A 22,844-nucleotide genomic window follows, 5' to 3' on the forward strand; every position below is an offset into this window, starting at 1 on the left:
ACAAGATCACGACGTCATCAAAGGTCCTTCACTCACTACATTCTCAGGAACGGAGGCGGACGCTTGCAGCGGTGACAGCCAGGGTTCTTCGGAGGGGTGAGTATAGCCATATTTTTTATTTTTATTCTTTATTTTTTACATTAATATGGATCCCAGGGCCTGAAGGAGAGTTTCATCTCCTCCAGACCCTTGGATCTATACGCACCGCACACTCCGATACCGATTTCCGATATCACAAAAATATCGGAACTCGGTATCGGAATTCCGATACAGCAAGTATCGGCTGATACCCGATACTTGTAGTATCGGAATGCTCAACACTACTCACCATAGATTACATGTCGATGGTCTTTGTTTTGCTAATGTTATTCAAGTCAGATTCTTAATAAAAGTTGGATGAAAAAAAAAAACAGTAATGAATTTATTTATTTATTCATTCAATAATGTTGTTACACCAGAAATCAAAGCGCTGGGTGTTGAGCCGCAAGCATTTTAATTTCTCCTAGTGAAAATCTAATTAAGTTTTGCTTTCATTTCAACAGGAACTGCTTGAATTTTGTTGTCATGCATTTTGGCGAAGACTGAGCTTCTCTTTTAAATGTAGAATCCTCTTTCTGTATGCTGCGATTTGGAATAATTCATGTTTAACACAGCGGGGTATGGTAGTCAGGTCTAGTTGTCATGGCAACAGACTCTGAAAATTTAAACATCCAGGATGACGGCTGTTTGCTGTGAGCGGATCTCCTTAGCATCGGCTTTATAATGAGTGACACACTTTCAGTTTCTGTATAATGAGAAAGAAGAAATAATCTCCTGCAGCGCAATGCACGGACAACAGCCACAATTTATACACAGACGAATATACGTAGCGCAAATGAGTGATCCAAATGGAAATGATGATTGGGAACAGTAATTAATATGGTGTAAAATGGATGAATTACATCCAAAGAAAATTCATTTAATCAGTGTTATCAATGTAATAATATCCTCATGTATTATTGGTAAAAAGCTAAAATCCCAAAGAGTAGTCAGATATAGACAAATACATCAGCTGCAATGTATGTACACCGTGTTTGCAGCAAGCAATATTGTTCTCGTTGTTGACATCCTGCAATGTGTTCCTTTCACTGACTTAATAGAGAAGTGGGTCAGAAGGTCCCAAAATCTGAAAAGGTAGCCTGATTTTCACAGATAATAAAGGGAGTCTGTCAGCACAGAATGGCTGTTCAAACCAACACCAGGTGCTCAGTGCACCTTTAGGGTATTTGCACACATTGCGGATTTTGCTGCGGATTCATATCAGTTTTCCAAGAGTTTACAGTGTCATGTAAACCTATGGAAAACAAAATCCACAGTGCACCTGTTGTGGAAAAAACCGCGCGGAAACGCTGCGTTGTTTATTCCGCAGAATGTCAATTTTTGGTGCGGATTCCGCAGCAGTTTTCACCTGCTCCTCAATAGGAGTCCGCAGGTGTAAAACCGCAGGTGGAATCCGTAAAAAAAACGTGGTAAATCCGTGGTAAATCCGCAGTGCCGAAAATCAGTGCATAAAAATCAGCATAACATTCTGCAACGTGTGCACATAGCCTTAGTGTGACCAAACATTTAAGTGCCCCTTCCCTTCAACCTTTTTTCATCTAGCTCCACCCTTCTCTAGCTTTAGGGTATGTGCACACGTTGCGGATTCGTGTGCGGATTTTTCCGCGCAGAATCTGAAAAATTATCTGCGGATTTTGTGCAGATTTCACATGCATTTTCACACCTGTGGATTCCAATTATGGAACAGGTGTAAAACTCTGTGGAATCCGCATAACGAATTGACATGCTGCAGAAAATAAACCACAGCATTTCCATGTGGTATTTTCCAGAGCATGTGCACTGCGGATTTGGTTTTCCATAGGTTTACATGGTACTGTACAACGCATGAAAACTGGTGCGAATCTGCAGCGTCAAATCCGCAATGTGTGCACAGACCCTTATAAGGCCAGACCTGTCAATCAAGAAAGAAGGGGTGGAGATAAGCGGAAACAAGTAGGTGGAAAACTGCACTTACATGTTCGGCCACACCAAGGGTGCACTGAGCACCTGTCATTTTGTGCTGACAGACTCCCTTTAAAGTTATCCCTACTATTAAAAGTTGTCAGGATCTTTGCATGTGGATAATGTTTTCAGCAATGAACACTTTCCAAGTGGTCCTAAAATTAGGGCTCGCTCCCTCTTATGAATAAATCAGACAAATGAAATCTGGACTGGGAGTCAGCAGTTCTCTAAGCCTGCTGTCAAGCTGTAAGCCAGCACAGAGAAACTGCTGCGCGCCGATGCAGATGCGAGTACAATTGAAGCTCTGACCACAGGGTCAGAGCGACACCAGCAGTATGATCATGTTATGTGATCACGTTGCTGGCGTCACTCGCCCGTGTTGCAGAGGCGCAGATGGGTGGTAAGTGCTCCACGTTAATAGAGCTGAAAACACCGAAGATAGGAGGAGGGGTATTTACTAGGTGGTGTTTATTGGGGGTGATGTATTTAGTGTGGGGCTTTGCTGTCTATATGTGTGCGCGTGGGTGGGAGGGGTGTATTTGCTGCGTGTAGGGTGCTATCGTCATTCTCAGGTCCTAAACTCGTCATTCTAGGAATTTAGGACCTGAGAATGACGTCGCGGCTTGTGATTGGTCGCGTGGCGGTCACATGAGCGGCACGCGACCAATCAGAAGCCGTGACGTCATGGAAGGCCCTAAACGCGCTCATTTTAAGCAAAAAAGGCTGCCGGTTACCAGCGGTGATGTCCAGGGGCCTCCGGAGAGGTAAGCATATCAATATTTTTTATTTTAATTCTTTATTTTACAAATTAATATGGATCCCAGGGCCTGAAGGAGCACAGGGCTGCCTCCAGGTTTTTGAGTGCCCCAGGCTAAAGAGTCTCAGTGCCCCCCCCCCTTGATACATACCACGATTCATGATGCACAGATACTGCAGAGAAATATAGGCATAGTACAATGCCTGATTTCACTTCTTACATGAGTGATAGCTATTGTAAATTCAACAATACCATACAGCAGAGTGGCTTTTTATAAGTCAACCCCTTATATGTCAATTTTCGTGACCTACTCCCTCTTCCTCAGTTACCAGAAGGCCTTTTACTGTTAGCTAAACTTGCTGCAAAAAAAAAACTGCGTACATTGAATATGACAATTTTTTTATGGAAAACTTTTTAAAGTAAACATTAGAAAGTATTAACGTAGAACATTTGCAAAAGTGCAAAATGTGAAGCATATAGCACAGCCGCATAGTATATAGCACAGCCCACGTAGTATATAACACAGCCATGTAGTATATAGCACAGTTACATAGCATATAGCACAGCCCACATAGCATATAGCACAGCTACATAGTATATAGCACAGCCATGTAGCATTTAACACAGCCCACGTAGTATATAACATAGCCACATAGTAATAACACAGCCCACGTAGTATATAACACAGCTCAATTAGCATATTGCACAGCCACATAGTATATAACACAGCCCACATAGTATATAACACAGCCCACGTAGCAAATAGCACAGCTATATAGTATATAACACAGCCATGTAGTATATAGCACAGCCATGTAGCATATAACACTGCCCACATAGTATATAACACAGGCCACGTAGCATATAGCACAGCCACATAGTATATAGCACAGCCCACATAGTATATAACACAGCCCACGTAGTATATAGCACAGCCACATAGTATATAACACAGCCCACACAGAATATAGCACAGCCATGTAGTATATAGCACTGCCACGTAGCATATAGCACTACCACATAGCATACAGCACAGCCACGTAGTGTACAAGACAGCCCAAGTAGCATGTAACACAGCCCACGTAGCATATAGCACAGCTGAGCCCACCTAGTATATAGCACAGCCCACGTAGCATATAACACAGCCACGTAGCATATAGCAGTGTGGGCACCATATCCCTGTTAAAAAAAAAATTAAAATAAAAGAGAGAGTACAAAGGAGGGCAACAAAATTAATAAAGGGGATGGGAGAACTACAATACCCAGATAGATTAGCGAAATTAGGATTATTTAGTCTAGAAAAAAGACGACTGAGGGGCGATCTAATAACCATGTATAAGTATATAAGGGGACAATACAAATATCTCGCTGAGGATCTGTTTATACCAAGGAAGGTGACGGGCACAAGGGGGCATTCTTTGCGTCTGGAGGAGAGAAGGTTTTTCCACCAACATAGAAGAGGATTCTTTACTGTTAGGGCAGTGAGAATCTGGAATTGCTTGCCTGAGGAGGTGGTGATGGCGAACTCAGTTGAGGGGTTCAAGAGAGGCCTGGATGTCTTCCTGGAGCAGAACAATATTGTATCATACAATTATTAGGTTCTGTAGAAGGACGTAGATCTGGGGATTTATTATGATGGAATATAGGCTGAACTGGATGGACAAATGTCTTTTTTCGGCCTTACTAACTATGTTACTATGTTACTATGTTACTATGTTATATACTCACCTTCTGGCGGCCCCGGATTCAGCCCAGGCCTTAGCTATGCTCCCGGCAGCTCCCGTTCCCAGTAATGCCTTGCGAGGCAATGACCTGTGATGACGTAGTGGTCTCACGAGACTGCTACATCATCGGGTCATTTTGCAAGGCATTACTGAGAACGCTAGCTGCCGGCAGCATCGCGAGCATCGGGAAGGCTGCAGGGGACGCCAAAAGGTGAATATAGCATGATTTTTTATTTATTTTATTACATTTAACATTATATCTTTTTACTATTGATGCTGCATAGGCAGCATCAATAGTAAAAAGTTGGTCACACACTTGTCAAAATGGAAATGGGCCCCCCCCCCCTCCTGCTCAGGGCCCCGACACTTGCCCGGGTGCGCCGGGTGCTCACGCCGCCCCTGCACTCGCATGACACTTGCATTACACTCATCTGACTTGCCTGGATCAAAAGTGGACCAATTTTGAATCGCTATTGTGACTCCAGCCTAAATCGGATGTTAGCTGTGAAAAATCGGGTTGTACTCACTTGACACTCGCATGACACTCATCTGTTTTTTCGGTCCTGATATTAGAACTTTATTTTTCACACATATGAGTATGAGCCCTGATGATGATATCTGCAATGCACTGTGGAATATGATGGTGCTATGTAAGCAAAGCATAATAATAATAGCTTCCACGTGTTTAGATTGTATAGTGCTAATAGGAAATGCAAGGTATCCTGAACAAAAAATATATCAACAGTCATTGCAAAAAAATGCAATAATGGGTATATATTCCAAAGGCCATAGTAAATGTAAGTCTACAATAACCTACAAAATACATATGTAAGGGTAGGTGCACACGTTCAATAATTGGTCGCGCTTTGTGCGCAGTACGTGTCCGCTACGTCCAAAGCGCTGCCGTCTATTGAATGCAGGTGAATCCTCATGTGTTCACTGAACCGTGTGGATTCACCGTGTCCAATAAATTCTATGACTGAAATTTATCTTGCGAGACTCGTGTCTCCGCAAGATAAATAGACATGCTGTGGTCTGGAAAGACGCACCACATGGGCATCTCCGCAGGTGAGCCGTGGGTGTCTCTGTACGCATAGTGGACATGGGATTTCTTCAAAACCCATCCACTATGCTGTAACATCTGGATGCTGAGGGTTGGACACTGCGCAAGTACGCAAAGTCCACCCTGCAGTGTTTACTGACCGTGTGCACCTACCCATAGTGAGGAAATTTATATTGTGATGCAGTGACCCCTGTTATAGCTAGGGGGCGCTGTATGTGCTCCCCAGGACATGCATGGAGGCGTAATGGGGACACAGTATGAGACAGTGTCTGGCATTGTGGTGAAAGGCCGGTATGGGTCGCAGAGGAGGAGGTCTTCTGCGCTGTAAGTCTCCCTTGATATGGGGAGATGCTCCCTACAATGCAACCCGGAGTATTTGGTCTTTGGTACACATGAGCACTAAGATGTTGTTTAGTGAATCTGGGTCCGGGTTGCGGGTAGCTATGAGAGATGGGAGGGTCTGGCTACCCACATACCTCACCACTGGGTGAGGGTGCTCACTGTACCCCTTTTTCCTATTCGGCAGTGCGGGTGTTTGAGGACCTGCAATGATGTCAGGATCACGTGACCAGCCCATGTGATCCATACATCACCTGTGGGAGTGGTTACAGGTACATAATGTGACCAGGGTGTGGGTCACATGCCCCTGTATGCTCTCTGAGTGTGGACCTGAATGATCTATGTGCAAGGCCCTGGCAGATACCTCGGTGTTGGGTGTGCTAAGCCCTGAAGAGCACGTGGTGGGACTTTGCTTCTGGTGACCTGGCTATTGGACGGACTTAGCTGAGGTTGGACGTCCTGGATTGTACCCAGACAGGCCACCTGTGTGATCCCAAGTAACCTGGGTGTTGGGAGGTCCTGGGAGGAGGACTGGATCCCTGAACAGCACGAGGTGAGGACAGGGATCTGCAGAGCCAGAAACAGGTCCTGTATTGTACTGCCAGTGGAAAGCCTGCAGCACTGACAAGCAGGTAATACCAGACTGTGTGTTTGGCTCCAGAGCAAGCCTGAACATTGGACTCGACCAAGAGTGTATGGTCACAGTCCTGATGGAACAGAGTCACACTGTGAACATTGTTACCGTATTTTGCCATGCTATGAAGGTTGTTGTTTTGTGTTTTCTGCCACTGGGGTTTATGGAGTAATAAACCCAGTTGCACTTTTTAGAAGAAAAAAACCATGCCTGTCTATGATTATCCTGCTGCCAAGCGAGTATTCCCCAATACGCTAGTGAGCGCTATCTCACATATGGTGCTAGACCGTGGGCAATGGTCCAGGAGGCACGTGTCGAGTTAATTGCTGTGGCTCGGCGTGGCCATAAAGATTGCGTCTAGCTGTAACTCGGTGGGGTTACGATGCTGACAAGCATCTTGCTGTGGATCGGCGGGTCCACGAAGGTGACAAGCAGCTTGCTGTGGATCGGCGGGTCCACGAAGTTTGCGGAGGAGCTGTGCAGAACCTTGTGGAGCAAAGCTGCACTGGCACTGGCAGTGGCTTGTGGATGGCAGCCTGAGATACCGGTTGTGTGTGACTGCAGCGAGAGCTGTGGCAGAACCAGCAGGAGCTGGTATATATATGTGTAAAAAAAAAAAATTTCCGCGCAGATTCTTAAAGGGCCAGTGCAAACACAGGGATATAGTGTGTACTGTGCGAACTGGGGCCTGAGTGCCGTGGGGAAGTCCACAGGGTGTACCCCAGGGAAGGGGGGTGTCCCTAGAAGTGGGCGGAACCAAATGTGAATTGTTGCCCAAAAGGGGGCGGAGTCCCAAAAAGGGGCGGTAACCCGAAGAGGGGTAGGAGCCCAAAAAGAGGTGGAATCTCGGGAAATGGTGGTTTCCCAAAAGGGAGGAGAAGTACCGCAGACAAATTCGTGCCCAGGGCGTGTAAGTTATGTGTGTCCGGTATGCTGTGTGAACTATCCACCTGGTGAAAGTTTACGGGGGGTGCCGTGCGGATGCATGAGTTGGAAATGTACGGACTGGTCGATTCTGGGGGCCCGGTGACTCTAGTGAGGGTTGCACCAGAGGGATTCGAAATACCCGGTAGGAAGGTCAGGGTCACCTGCATCCATGGGCACACTAAGGGCTATCCAGTGGCCAGGGTGGTCCTCGAGATGGCCAAGGACAGTGCAATCCATGATGTGGCCATAGTCTCAACCTTGCCCTGCCCAGTGATAATTGGCCGGGACTCTGGGTTGTTCACAGACTTGTGGGAGAAGGGAGCTTCTTTACAACAGGAGAATGGAGGGCTCTCGGCTGGTGGGGTTGCATGCACTAAGGCGATAATACCTCCCAAAATTGACGGGTCAGACGTAAGGGTGACCGGAGAAAGGGTTACGCCTATCCAACTTATTGACCTGACGTCATCTGAGGGGTACTCCAATGAGACCAAGAGGGATGTGGTTATTAAACACAGTGGAGCCGACACCCAGATAGTGTGTGACTTGGGGGTTCACCATGCTATGGGGTGTGACACAGACTCCAGGGGGGACTGTGACTCTGAAATAGTAAGGGGGTACATTAAAGAGCCCCACAAGAAGGACAAGTCCTCCAGTCGCCTGAGGAACAAAAACCACAAAGTAGTTGTTCAAGTGACTCTGGCTGAAGAGATCATGAAGGAAAGGGTCATGTCGTTGCCCCCAACAACCGCTAGGTTAAAGTTGGATGACCGGTCAGTTGATAGTGCTGATGGAGTGAAAATCCACAGAGGCCAGGAGGAACTGACCTGTGGTACACCCACGTCTGAGGTGACAGAGAGGGATGAAATAGCGGAGTATGGTGAAGGCTCCCTAGTACCTGAGGCAGAAGAGCTGGGGTACTCAGACACCCAAGAGAGGGCTGATGCTGACAGTGCTGAGTCAGAGGGTGCAGAAGTGGAGGAGGCCACCAGGAGTGGAGGAGTGGGGCCTGAAAAGGATACCTGGTTGAAGCAAGAGGAGCTTCGGAGACAGGCTGCTGAGTGCCTTGTGGGTGCCTTGGAGAAAGAGGTGGCAGAGCTCAGAGGTCACCTGTCAAAGTGGCAAATTGTGACCAAGGTCCTCAAGGAAGACTTGGAAGTGCTCAGAGGAGCACTAAAAGGCCCTCTACAAGAGAAAGAGGTGGTGGTCGCAGACTTACCGTGCCGGTACCAGATTGGTAATGAGGTGAAGCTGCTAATGCCCATTTTGACCAGGGGTCTGGAAGAGGGTAAAGCTGAAGAAGAGTGTGCGCTAAAAGCAGAACAAGACGGTCACCCGGTGGTGGCAGAGGTATTGATGAAAAGGGCCATGGCAAAGCTGGATCCATCGGTCCTTGAAGAGAGACCCTGCTTTTCAAGAGCATAATAGAAGTACCCGAAGACATGCGAGAAGTGTGTGCCAGTAAGGGTGTGCATGAGGTCTTTAAAAAGGCAATAGAGGCGTGTAGTGTGCACTGGGCGCCTGAGACTCAGCAATTGGTCATACTGTCGACTAAGGAAGTCACAGTGAAGCGGGTGGCTGTCCTGAGGGATATGCACCTACACTGCCTCCGTACAAAACAGAGGATCACATTGAGGAATAATGAAGACGCTCGATGTTTGGAGCGTGAAAGGAAAACTCAAAGACGGCTTGGCTTGGTGGAAGACACAGTCCAAGTACCCAAAGTTCTGGTGGCAAAAGTCATTGGAAGACTTGGGAGAGTGATGCAGGAGATGGTGGATAAATCCGGTGTGAAGAGACTGAGGATACCGGCTGATGACGAGGTCCAGGTCATGGGTGAAGATGGGATGGTTCCATTCCTTGTTGTTGGATCCAGAGAGAGTCTTGAAAATATCCGCGTGCACCTGGAATATAGCATCGCATACCTAAGAGAGGTAGAGCAGCTAAGACATGAGACTGCAAGTTAGTAAACAGATGCAGAACATGAGATGGCGGCCACCCTCAACCTGAGGTATAAGGACCAGAAGGGAGGATATGTGATGCAGTGACCTCTGTTATAGCTAAGGGGCGCTGTGTTGTGCTCCCCAGGACATGCATGGAGGCATAATGGGGATAGTGAGACAGTGTCTGGCATTGTGGTTAAAGGCCGGTATGTGTCGCAGAGGAGGAGGTCTTCTGCGCTGTAAGTTTCCCTTGATATGGAGAGATGCTCCCTACAATGCAACCCGGAGTATTTGGTCTTTGGTGCACATGAGCACTAAGCTGTTTAGTGAATCTGGGTCCAGGTTGCGGGTAGCTATGAGAGATGGGAGGGTCTGGCTACCCACATACCTCACCACTGGGTGAGGGTGCTCACTGTACCCCTTTTTCCTATTCGGCAGTGCGGGTGTTTGAGGACCTGCAATAATGTCAGGATCACGTGACCAGCCCATGTGATCCATACATCACCTGTGGGAGTGGTTACAGGTACATAATGTGACCATGGTGTGGGTCACATGCACCTGTAGGTTCCTGTATGCTCTCTGAGTGTGGACCTGAATGGTCTATGTGCAAGGCCCTGGCAGATACCTCGGTGTTGGGTGTGCTAAGCCCTGAAGAGCATGTGGTGGGACTTTGCTTCTGGTGACCTGGGTATTGGACGGACCCAGCTGGGGTTGGATGTCATGGATTGTACCCGGACAGGCCACCTATGTAATCCCGAGTACTCTTGGTGTTGGGAGGTCCTGTGTGTTTGGCTCCAGAGCGAGTCTGAAGATTGGACTCGACCAAGAGTGTATGGTCACAGTCCTGATGGAACAGAGTCACGCTGTGAACATTGTTACCATATTTTCCCTTGCTATGAAGGTTGTTGTTTTGTGTTTTCTGCCACCTGGGTTTATGGAGTAATAAACCCAGTTGAACTTTTTAGAAGAAAAAAAGTGCCTGTCTATGTTTATCCTGCTGCCAAGCGAGTATTCTCCAATATGCTAGTGAGCGCTATCTCACAATATACAGTATAATGAAGCACAATGAGAAAATCTCTAGACATCCCTTTAAGCAGGCAATTCGGTGGACTTACAGCAAGTGGACATGTGATAATATTAACATATTAAGTACCGTATATGATTGTAAACAAACAAAATTAAAATTACACATAAAGTGCATGATTAAAGTTCTCTCAGAGGAATCGTGTCTGTGTGGTTGTGGCTGTAAGTAGATTGGCAAAACCTCTGTAGTTATAGAGTGGCTTCCATCATGTGCTCATGTACATCCCGCAGGCCGTGACTGACTATTACCCTTCAGGGCAGGTTTAGCAGTGTGTGTGGTGAGCACGCAGGAGGAAAGGGCTCACAATAACTCAAAGTCTAATGCTCTTTGCCGTGCTGTTAATAAAGTTCATGAGAGACTGTGGAGAAAGAGAGTTTATTAATGAGCACAATATATCTGTGCCCACAGTGTGCTGATGTACTGCATACTAAGGTGGTCTGCCTGTTGCTGGGTATACCCAGACATTTGCAGCATTGTCGGATCGGTGGCATTGCATGATGAATAAATATGCATCATAGTGTGTAATATGGGTAACTTTTAATAGTAAAAATAGGATGTTATCTTTATGTAAAACTTTACGGATTGCTGTTTGTTTCATAATTTGCATAAGGCTGCTGAGATAATAGCAGCACATTGTAAAGGAGCCACACAATGAGTGAGAGACAATTCTCACTTCTCTTTCAATTGACACTGTCCTCACACTTTGTTCAATTCTTCCATATATAGAATTTGTAAAGATAGTTGGCAGCCATGATTTACGTATATGCATCAGATTTGTTACACTCATTTCTAAGACGGTCTTATTAATATGAACTGGGCTTATAGAAGTTCAATTTTTTTTTTTTTTTTTTTTTACGTCCAGTTAGACCGACCTCACACATCCTTTTATTCTCACAAATAAATTATTTTAATGTTAGTTTTCAGTGTGCTGAAGCCATTTTTTTTTCTATCTGTTTTTCTCATATGAAAAAAATCTCAGCTTTTCCTACCCATTAAACAGTACAATAAAGATCGCACACAGATGACATCTTTCTGCTATCTTTATATTTTGACATACTTCTTAACTTTCATTGGAGAGTTTGATGAGCCAGACAGATTAAAGTATGACATGTCCCAGGGGTTTTTTTTGTGGACTTATGAAAAGGCATCAATCAGAGCCAGCATTAAGATTTTGGCATTATGACAATTGCTCGCAGCTCCAAATTCCCATAAACAAGTAGAAACTGCACTGATAATACCAATCCTACATTAACAGTGCAGTTTCCAATGTTAAAAGTGCAGCAGGACCTTTGTACACATCAGTCATGTGACCAAAGGTCCTGTATCCCTGTGGGAGTGTAGAAAAACTGGACAAGAGAACACAGACTCATAAATCTTCTATAGTGCGTGTAAACACATGTATTTGCTCTGTGTATACATTTTTGTTTAATTTTTGTTTACATTCATTGATCCTCCTGAAATTGTGTCGGATGATGCTGGCCTTAATCACACCATTCACATTAGCTTCACCTAATTGTATGGCTGACATCAGGACCCTCCATTTTGCACGTAGGATTCCAAAGGCGCACTCAACCAATCGTCTTGCGTGGGGTAACCAATAATTAAAAATTTGCCACTGGTGGTCCAGGCCTCAACGTGGATATGGCCTCATTACAATGCGGGTCAAGTGAAATGCCTCATCAGCAACCATTACATAAGGAACCGCTTCCAAACATGAACCCGGTAGAACACGTGGGGGTGGGATTTCCAAATGATTATTTTGCATCCGCTGACTAATTATGGAAGAATTGAAGACTCTTGAGTCTCCAGTTCTTCCACAGACCCCAATATTGACAATTATAAACCTGTATGTGCTGTCAGTAGTGATGAGCGAGTGTACTCATTGCTCGGGTTTTCCGAGTATTTGTTAATGCTCGGAGATTTAGTTTTCATCGCCTCAGCTGAATGATTTACAGCTACTAGCCAGGCTGAGTACATGTGGGGGTTGCCTGGTTGCTAGGGAATCCCCACATGTAATCAAGCAGGCTAGTAGCTGTAAATCATTCAGCTACCACGATGAAAACTAAATCTCCAAGCAGTCATAAATACTCGGAGGTCACCTGAGCATCATCGGGAAAACCCGAGCAACGAGTACACTCGCTCATCACTAGCTGTCAACCAGGGCCAACAGCACTACAGAAAAAATTGCTTATAATTGTAATATTGGAACCCTCAGTTTGGCGGCTTATGATAACAGATGTGCTTACCATCCAGGGATACTATGCAGTTGGGGAACTGGCATGTTTGCTCAAAGCCACAGGCTATCCACATCTAGTCTTCTTGTTTTGGCTCAGGCATAACAGAATTATAAAGGCAGGACCAGATTTCTGTACAAGTGGAACATACAATGGCTGAGATGGTTGATTTCCCAATCAGAAATTCCAGATGAAGTGCCGCATAGGAGAGACAGGTGGATAGAAATCTAAAATTAACAATAAGCTAACAATAAATCAGAAAGACATCTCCATGCATAATATTAACAGTGTAGTCAATCATAAAAGTAAGCAACGTAGCAAACTAAGCCCTCGGTCAACAATAGACATCACTATTACATGCTAAGGAACAGTAAATTTGGTAGAACATCAGGGAGTGATAATGGCAAAAAGTTGTTAGGTAATTGAAGTAAAGATGCCATAAACATTCACACATTATTTCCAAAAACATATGGCCGGAGCGGGATTCAAAAGGATGATTACATTTAATAGCTCACAAATAGAGGATAAATATATACTGTACTCGAAGTAAAAGACGCTCCTCTGCCAAAATACATTTGCACATCTTTGTGTCCTTGAAGGTTAGCCCAGGTCGCACAGCCTCCAAAAGAAGGTCAAATGTAGTAATGCTCATTCGACAGTACTGATAGAACTTGTCAGGATGGCTGCGTAGAGAACCATACAGTCGGTGGAAATGTCCTTTTGTGAGCCATCGCCTTAAAAGTTGATGTACCCACATCCGTCTCCGCCTCCTCAGATCAACAATCTCTGGGTAAGGCTCCCCAAAATGTTGAGACAAGACCCAATGGAAAAGAACCTGCTCAGTTGTGTTTTTATGTTAGCCTGTCACACATGTTTGACACAAACCAGCAAAAACAAGACACCAGCAGGACCTCTATTTGAAAGATTTGAGGAGTTAACGTGTGGAGCCAATGTGTGGCCTTCTTGATTAGGTTTTTATTCATTTCAGACCATTGAGCTAGTTAATTAAATGGGACAGTACATAGGGAAAATCAGTGAGAAATGTAAAGCCATACGGATGCCAAACGGATGTCATATGGATAAATAGCCGAGAAAAAAATCGCATGAATCGCATTGCAAATGCATTATACATGGATTACCATACGGAGAACACTCGTTCGACTTTCCGCTGGGAGACTAGGACGAGGAGTTTTCATATGTATAGTGTGACTCCAGCCTTACCCTGAGACTATCAAAGGAAACCTATACGAAAAGGAAGAGCAGCATCCGTACCAGGTGATGAATATCCAAAAAAAAGTCTTTATTCTGCCATAATAAAATACAACGTTTCGGCCGGGTTGGCCTTTGTCAAGTATGCACAGTATCAAAAGTGGCCATCTTAAATAGTGTGGAGCCCACATGAGCACCAATCACCATCTAGGGGCGGCCTTTATTACATATACATCAAATCTAATATGCTTAAATATCTACTACTATATATGTACAAATCCAATTGCAGCTAAACATCATCCCCACTATCCATACTGCATAAAACTATACACACAGAAGGACATAACACTTAAAACCACATATATAAACGGGCATAACACAGGTTCACAGTCCAATGGTTGTGTTTGTTGCCTAGTTGCTATGGTGACACCTCCACCAATCACATGATGTCCACGAGCCAGTCCCCTTTATCCTCCAATCGCCGTATGCTGGGAAAAAGAGCGCACAAAGTGAATCCAACCAATCCTACCAAAGCATGCAGGGATATGTCCGGACGCCACAGAACGCCGGCGCATGCGCGCAAGGCGCACCACAGCGACGATCACCTGACCGCCCCACAGTGCAACCAAGCGCGCACGCGCCAGACGTCCCGGACGCCATAGAGCGCCGGCGCATGCGCACAAGGCGCACCACAGCGACGATCACCTGACCGCCCCATAATGCAACCAGGCGCGCACGCGCCAGGCGTCCCAGGACGAGCGCCAACGCCAGAGACACAAGACCCAGCGACAGGTCACATGACCGGACCGGAGACCACAGCGAGTATACGCTATGGTATCCAGCCCGCCCACACGCCGCACTGAGCCTGCGCTCGAGAGAGGACGCAGACACAGCCATCTCCATGGCAACCACCCCTGCCAAAAAACAAAGATTTGACAGGCAAGGAACACAGGGAGGAACACAGCACCAAATAATACAGAATACAAACTATATATAGAACAAGAAACAAACGAAATAGCAAATAGAGATCCTCCATCTGTTCCTCGGATGTCAAATACAATAAAAAGAAAAAAGAAAAAGAGGAAAAAATTATAAAAACAAGTACATATAAACAAAAATAACGAAAAACACAACATAGCAATACAAATACACAAGGGGGAACACGCTCACTGAGTGAGTAGGGAAGGTCACAATATCCATAAATACTGATACTCTATTAACCATAGCCCATCAGACTCAAATATCGTTGACACAATTATGTCATACAAATCTGCAGATTATAATCTATATTGAGCCCCTTGGGCTGCAGTGTTCCCAATATTGAGATCCACCTTAGTTCTTAGTTCTTTGTTTCAATTTGAGATTCCTGTCACCCCCTCTCCTCAGGGCCGGGACCCCATCAATTACTCTAAAGCGCAGCTGGTTAATAGAATGTCTACACTCACTGAAGTGCTTGGGGATTGGTAAGTCGTTTAAATTAGTGCGTGTCGTGCTCTTGTGCTTACTTATTCGTTGTCTCACTTCCATTGTCGTCTCTCCGAAAAAGAGTGGGAACCCTGCTCACAAGCTTACACTCTGTGGACATAGGGAAGACAAAAAAGACAAATGGTAAAATGTTGTTATATCGTACAATGCAGACATAATATACTAACTAGGGTATGCACATAACGCTGCATGAACCGATCCCCAGCCATTTTGTGTACGGCACCGTGACAGAGGGCTATTAAGTGCATGGGGGGGTGAACTGATGTTACGAGGGTCATGATTTTGAAGAAAATTTTGTATGGACAAAACAGGGATAGCTACATAAGTGCAGTGGAACGTTAGGTCAGTCATAGGGTACAGAGGGAGAGACCTGTCAGTCATCTGGAGGGAGGCAGGGATAAGTCAGCCAAGGATAAATCAGACTAGTCAGGTCTCTCCCTAAAGCCATCACCCAACTTTTCAAACTATGGTTACCCTAAAATAGTAAAACATGCATGGCTGCAATTGTATACAGGCTCTGATTCTTGCTGCCTGTGGTTCGGGCAGCAAAAATCTAATGACAGGTTCTCTTTAATAGTTATAATAATTCTGTGTCAATATAACAGTACAGAGGATCCTTATATAGAGCCGTAAAGAGATATAAGTGTCACCCACAGAGCCAAAATTGATGTCAATACCCTCAATAAGCACAAAGCCATCCAGTGTCGTAAATAGTGCCCAGTACAGTACCTTCTCTATAGGGCCATCCAAAGATTCCCCATGTATACTTCCAAGTGCATATTTCCTGTGCTATGTTAGCCAAATTCCTATATACACACTGTCTGTCACAATAGACACATATGTAAGTGCAACGCCCGCTAGGGCCGTGGGGTACTCGGAACCGGGTCAGACGATTCTTAAAGGGGTTGTCACAGCAGCAGTGACCCGGTCCGTGGCCCTGGTCACGCAATAAAAGTGATGAGGGAATGTTTGCAGGGGATTTCCCGTGACACCACCTGTAGCATTCAGCAATATGTAGCCGACACTGCTTAAGGGAACCGCTGGGGCCGATGGTGTCGCAGCTGAGATTGTTCTGCTCCCCACAGGTGGATCAAGGCTCCAGTGCTACGAGTACAGTCTATCAAGTATCGTGGACGTTTTTTGGTGCAGATCTGAGGGTGTGGGAAAAGGACTTGAGGACACAAAGACTGTAGTTTCTTTTACCTTTAACGGCAGATGCACTAGTGACAGGTGGTCATGGAAATCTGAGCAGTCTGGAACCATTTTAGGGTCTACCAAGCCAGGTGGATTTCCTCTGCGCTGCTCCCTAGGTCCTTGGTGCCTTAAGCTCCCCACAAGTCCCTGTTACAATCTGTCCATGAAATGAAACATTTCCCTGCATAGCAGGCAGCTTGAGCCGGTTCCAGGTGTCACTCCCTAGTGGTGACTCCGGGCTCTTGTATGCTGCTGTGCCTCAGGGTGTCAGCTGGGGCCAGGAGACTTGCAATCTCCTGCCCTCCAGGTCTAGTTGCTGGGCCTGCAGTTCCCACACAACCACAGATTCCAGTGTCCGGTGTGTGGCGCTCAATCCTGTGGTGAGCTCAGTCGCAGCTCCAATCCTCCAGATTCTCCTCACTTGCCTCTTCCTCCTTCACTGTCTGCTCCCCAGACTCACACGGACTCTGACTCCTCTAACCCCGCCTCCAGGCCAGAGTTTATAGGGAAGCTCCCCTAAAGCAAGTGTTAGGGCTCCCCCCTTCTTGCCTGGAGTCTGGAAAGGTGTTGTATGCTGAAGTTACCTGGTAAGGGGACCTCTCTTTTCTCCCAGGCATGACATCACCCCCTGTGAGGGATGCAATGTCACTGTGGCAACCGAACTCCTGGGGTGCCATATAAGCAATGACAATCATGATGCTCCCATCGAATAAAAAAAAGAACCAGCTGTATATCCATTTACTCATCGTAGTTTGGCTTCCTTACCCAATGCAAGTTATATTTGGGCAGCCGCAGTCACTTGCAGCTACCAGTTGATGAATTGTTTCCCAAAAGACTCTTTCTGCCAGTAGGGGGAACCCTGTCTATTTATATTACAGGCACAACTCCCTAGATGACTATGATTTAAATACATGTCATTGACAATGCTCAATTGGCGCGCTTTAAAATAGAATTAAACTAGTTCACATGCAGATTATACTATAGTACATAATTTTCTTGAATGACCCTACTACTATTTATTTTCCTATCAGCCCACAACAATTTATAATGTAAGATAGCTCTCTAGCCGTGCTGCACTGAAAAAACAATCCCATCCTGCTACAGCAGATTTATCACTTTCTCCATGTGAAAAGAGATGAAACTCCTGATGGGTTTAGATGGAAAAAGAGATAGGAGCCATTGTATGGAGTTATGACCCTAAATAAAAAATAGATCAAAAGTAAATCTGCAGTAGTTGCCACTTGCCACGTTCCTGTTTCAACTCTCATCTGCCAGTTCTATTTATTGCTGTGGTACAAGTTACACCAGTGTATAAGACACACAAATGTTCTTAAAGGGAACCTGTCAGCAGGATTGTGCACAGTAACCTACAGACAGGGCCAGGTCGGCACCGTTATACTGAATAAAATGATACCTTGTTTGATGAAATTCATTTTGTGCTTGTTGTTTTATCTTTATTTTCAGCGGCCTGTGAGGGGTCGTCATGTGGTGCTCTGATTAGGTATTCATAATGCAGACTGCTGACAGGTCACTGCTCCCTCACTGACCTGCCCCCTAGTTTGAATAATGAATATATGTACATACTGAAAAAGAGAGAAAAAACTTTCTGCAGGCAAGTGCCGGCCATGGCACCTGTGCTGCAGCATAAACGCATGTTTAATGTCCCAATAATAAATGTGATTAAACATGTGATTATGCTGCAGCCGGGGTGCCGCGGCCAGCACTTGCCTGCAGAAGGTTTTTTTTTTCTTCAGTATGGACAGATGTTCATTATGCAAACTAGGGGGCAGGTCAGTGAGGGAGCAGTGACCTGTCAGCAGTCTGCATTATGAAAGCTAAATCAGAGCACAAGATGAAGACTCTCCCCTCCACAGGCCGCCCCGGAGCACGAGCATATCATTAACTCAAAAGTGAAAGTAAATATTAAACAACAACCACAAGACGTATTTAATCAAGCAAGGTATCATTGTAATCAGTGTAACGGCGCCAACCTGACACTGTCTGTAGGTTACTGTGCACAATCCTGCTGACAGGTTCCCTTTAAAAAGGATCTATCACCAGATCTAATGATATAATCTGCATATATTATGGAATATAACATAGACACTTGGCACTCATACAGGTGTGTTCAAAAGAAATGTATTGAATGTAGAAAATCAACAGAAAATAAGGGACATTTCGGTCAACAAATGACCTTCATCAGTCATCTGGATAGAGAAAAAAACATGTGAAGTAGCGCTATGGGAAGGTCTGCGGTGTTCACCGCTGAGACTGTTGGCGCTCTCCAGTCTCAGAGGTGGACAACAAAGCCCATCACATAGGGCGACTTCACATGTTTTTTTTTCTCTATCCATATTTTTTTCACTTATTTTTTCTCAATTTTCTACATTCAATAAATTTCTTTTGAATACACCTGTGAGTGCCAAGTGTCTCTACGTTACAGTTGACAGATTTGGTTGTCCTACTTGTGCACCACCGTAATTACAGAAGTGTTGTGTTTTCTGTTTACATATTATGGAATAGACCACCTAGTTCTGAGGAGGATGGTGTTTTTTTTTTTTTCTGCAAATGCATTTTTGCAAATGCATGACACTTTAGCCCCTTTTCTGCCTTAGACACTTTTTGTTTCTGTGTTTTCATCTTTTCTTTCCCTTGTTCCAAGAGCTATAACTTTTTTATTTTTCTATTCGCATAGCCATATGAGGGTTTGTTTTTACAGAATGAGTTGTAGTTTTGAATGAAACCATTCATATAACCATACATTGTACAAGAAAACAGGAAAAATTCCAGTTGTGGTGAAATGGCAAAAAAAAAAAACATCTTTTTTGCCATTGTTTTTTTTTGAGCATTGTTTTCACAGTGTTTATTATACAGCCAAAATGACCGGGTAACATAATTACTCAGTTCAGTATAGTTTATGTTTCCTACTAAACTTTCAGAGTTTTGGATTTAATGGTGAAAAAATGCAAAAGTTTGCAAGAAAGAAAGAAAGAAAGAGAATTTGGTTTGTATCTCCATTTTCTGATAGCTCTAACTTTTTATTGTTCCACCTACAGAGCTATATGAGGGCTTAATTTTTGCGTGACATGACGATTTAGCAATTAAAAAAAGGCCATTCCGTAATTTTGATGTTTAGTTTTTTCTTTATGGCATTTTACTTTTATTTTTTAACTAGCTGAAGAGCCCGGCGTTGCCTGGGCATAGTAAATATCTGTGGTTAGTTATAGCACCTCACTTCTCTTATTTTCCCATCACGCCTCTCATTTTCTCCCTCACACCTCTCATTTTCTTCCTCACTCCTCTCATTCCCCCCTAACACTTGTCATTTCAACCTCACATCTGTCATTTTCTGATCACTCCATTATTTTTCCTCACTCCTCTCATTTTGCACTCACACCTTTTCATTTTCACCTCACACCTCTCATTTTTACCTCATCACCTCAGTATATACATGTTTGTCATCTCCCTTATATATAGTATACGTATACATCTGTATGTCATCTCCTGTATATAGTATATACCTGTATGTCATCTCCCCTGTATATATTATATACCTGCTGTGTGTCATCTCCCCTATATATAGTATATACCTGAATGTCATCTCCTTCTATATATAGTATATACCTGTATGTCATCTCCTCCTGTATATAGTATATACCTGTGTGTCATCTCCCTTGTATATAGTATATATCTGTGTGTCATCTCCTCCTGTATATAGTATATACCTGCATGTCATCTTCTATATATAGCGTATACCTGTATGTCATCTCCTCCTGTATATAGTATATACCTGTAGGTCATCTGCTCCTGTATATAGTATATACCTGTGTCATCTCCTCCTGTATATAGTATATACCTGTATGTCATCTCCTCCTCTATATAGTATATACCTGTGTGTCATCTCTCCTGTATATAGTATATATCTGTGTGTCATCTCCCCTGTATATAGTATATACCTGTGTGTCATCTCCTCCTGTATTAGACCTTGTTCACACGTTATTTGCTCAGTATTTTTACCTCAGTATTTGTAAGCTAAATTGGCAGCCTGATAAAGCCCCAGCCAACAGGAAGCCCTCCCCCTGGCAGTATATATTAGCTCACACATACACATAATAGACAGGTCATGTGACTGACAGCTGCCGTATTTCCTATATGGTACATTTGTTGTAGTTTGTCTGCTTATTAATCAGATTTTTATTTTTGAAGGATAAGACCAGTGTGTTTTAGGGCGAGTTTCGTTTGTCAAGTTGTGTGTGTTGAGTTGCGTGTGGCGACATGCATGTAGCGACTTTTGTGAGATGAGTTTTGTGTGGCAACATGCGTGTAGCAACTTTTTGTGTGTCGAGTTGCATGTGACAGGTTAGTGTAGCAACTTGTGTGGAGCAAGTTTTGCGCATGGCGAGTTTTGCGCGTGCCGAGTTTTGTGTGGTGCCTTTTGAGTATGTGCAAGTTTTGTGTGAGGCAAATTTTGCATGTGTTGCAACTTTTGTGCATGTGGCAATTTTTCCACGTGTGCAAGTTTTGCGTGTGGCGAGTTTTCCATGAGCTGACTTTTGCACTTGTGGCGAGTTTTGCAAGAGCCTAGTTTTTGCACGTGGCGAGTTCTGCGCGTGGCGAGTTTTGAGCGGCGACTTTTGTGTTTCGACTTTAATGTGGCGAGGTTGGAGAATGTGTGGTGAAATGTGTGCTGAGGGTGATATGTGTTCAAGCACGTGGTAGTGTGTGGCGCATTTTGTGTGTGTGTTCATATCCCTGGGTGTGGTGAGTATCCCATGTCGGGGCCCCACCTTAGCAACTGTACGGTATATACTCTTTGGCGCCATCGCTCTCACTCTTTACATCCCCCTTGTTCACATCTGGCAGCTGTCAATTTGCCTCCAACACTTTTCCTTTCATTTTTTCCCCATTATGTAGATAGGGGCAAAATAGTTTGGTGAATTGGAAAGCGCGGGGTTAAAATTTCACCTCACAACGTAGCCTATGACGCTCTCAGGGTCCAGACGTGTGACTGTGCAAAATTTTGTGGCTGTAGATTCAACGCCTCCAACACTTTTCCTTTCACTTTTTTCCCCATTATGTAGATAGGGGCAAAATTGTTTGGTGAAGTGGAACGCGCGGGGTTAAAATTTCACCTCACAATATAGCCTGTGACGCTCTCGGGGTCCAGACGTGTGACTGTGCAAAATTTTGTGGCTGTAGCTGCGACGGTGCAGATGCCAATCCCGGACATACATACATACACACATTCAGCTTTATATATTAGATATCTTTGTTTTAATGGGGGGAAAAGGATATGATTCAAGCTATGCTTTTTGGTTTGTTTGTTTTTTACTTTGATTTTATTCTATACTAGGTGCAGGCCCGATGCTATTGCAATGTCACGATGGGGGCAGGTATGCGGTGCTGTTAATGACTTTTGCATCAGGGGACTCATGTGCTTGATGCTTACGCTTATATGCATTGTTTTTGTTCCAGTGATGCTGTTGCTCTTCAAGAGTCTCATTTGCCCTTTGTTGTCTTCGACGTTGTGACTTTGCTGCTTTCCTTTCATTGTCATTGGCGTACTTTTTATGAGGAGCCATGTTGGCGTTGATATTTGCTTTTTAAAGGGGTTTTCCCATGAACAAAAGTTCATTTTAAAAATTGTTTGTGTCTGACCATGTACTGAATATTAAGGTTCAGCGAAACGGATCGGACAAATTCAAAAATTGCCGACTTTCGGCAAAGTCGGGTTTCATTAAACCCGACCCGATCCTAGTGTAGGATCGGCCATGAGGTCGGCAATCTTCGCGCCAAAAAGTCGCGTTTCGTATGACGCTTTCAGCACCATTTTTCAGCTAATGAAGGAGGACGCATAGTGTGTGCACCGTGATGACATAGGTCTCGGTCCCCACCATCTTAGAGAAGGGCAGCACAGTCATTGGCTTGCTTTCTGCAGCATCACAGGGGGCATACACGCCGACCGCCATCTTACTTCTGCCGATCATAGCATAGGGAGAGGTTGCCGCAGCTTCATCAGAAGAAGGGATATAGTTAGGGAGGGAAGATTAAGCCCCAAACTGCTTGTGCTGTAGCGATTTCCACTGTCCAACACCACCATTTGTTTACAGGGACAGTGGAGGCTATATTTTTGTGCATCAGCTCTGTAGCTTATTAGGCTGCCTTATAAGGCTCCCTGATAGCTGCATTGCTGTTTGCATGCTGCTGTGCAAAC

General features: G+C 44.6%; 1 long non-coding RNA gene across 1 annotated transcript in view; it reads right to left on the reverse strand.

The window, feature by feature from the left end:
- Positions 1-14,238: 14,238 nt before the first annotated feature.
- Positions 14,239-22,844, reverse strand: part of LOC138657666 (uncharacterized) — a 103,873-nt gene continuing 95,267 nt past the window's right edge. Inside the window, exons 2-3 of the long non-coding RNA XR_011317121.1 lie at positions 15,457-15,526; positions 14,239-14,439 (exon numbers count right to left, since the gene is read on the reverse strand). This is a non-coding gene — a long non-coding RNA (uncharacterized lncRNA). The remainder of the gene's footprint in view (positions 14,440-15,456; positions 15,527-22,844) is intronic.

Source organism: Ranitomeya imitator, chromosome 1 (genome assembly GCF_032444005.1).
Source record: "Ranitomeya imitator isolate aRanImi1 chromosome 1, aRanImi1.pri, whole genome shotgun sequence".
NCBI classification, from domain to species: domain Eukaryota; kingdom Metazoa; phylum Chordata; class Amphibia; order Anura; family Dendrobatidae; genus Ranitomeya; species Ranitomeya imitator.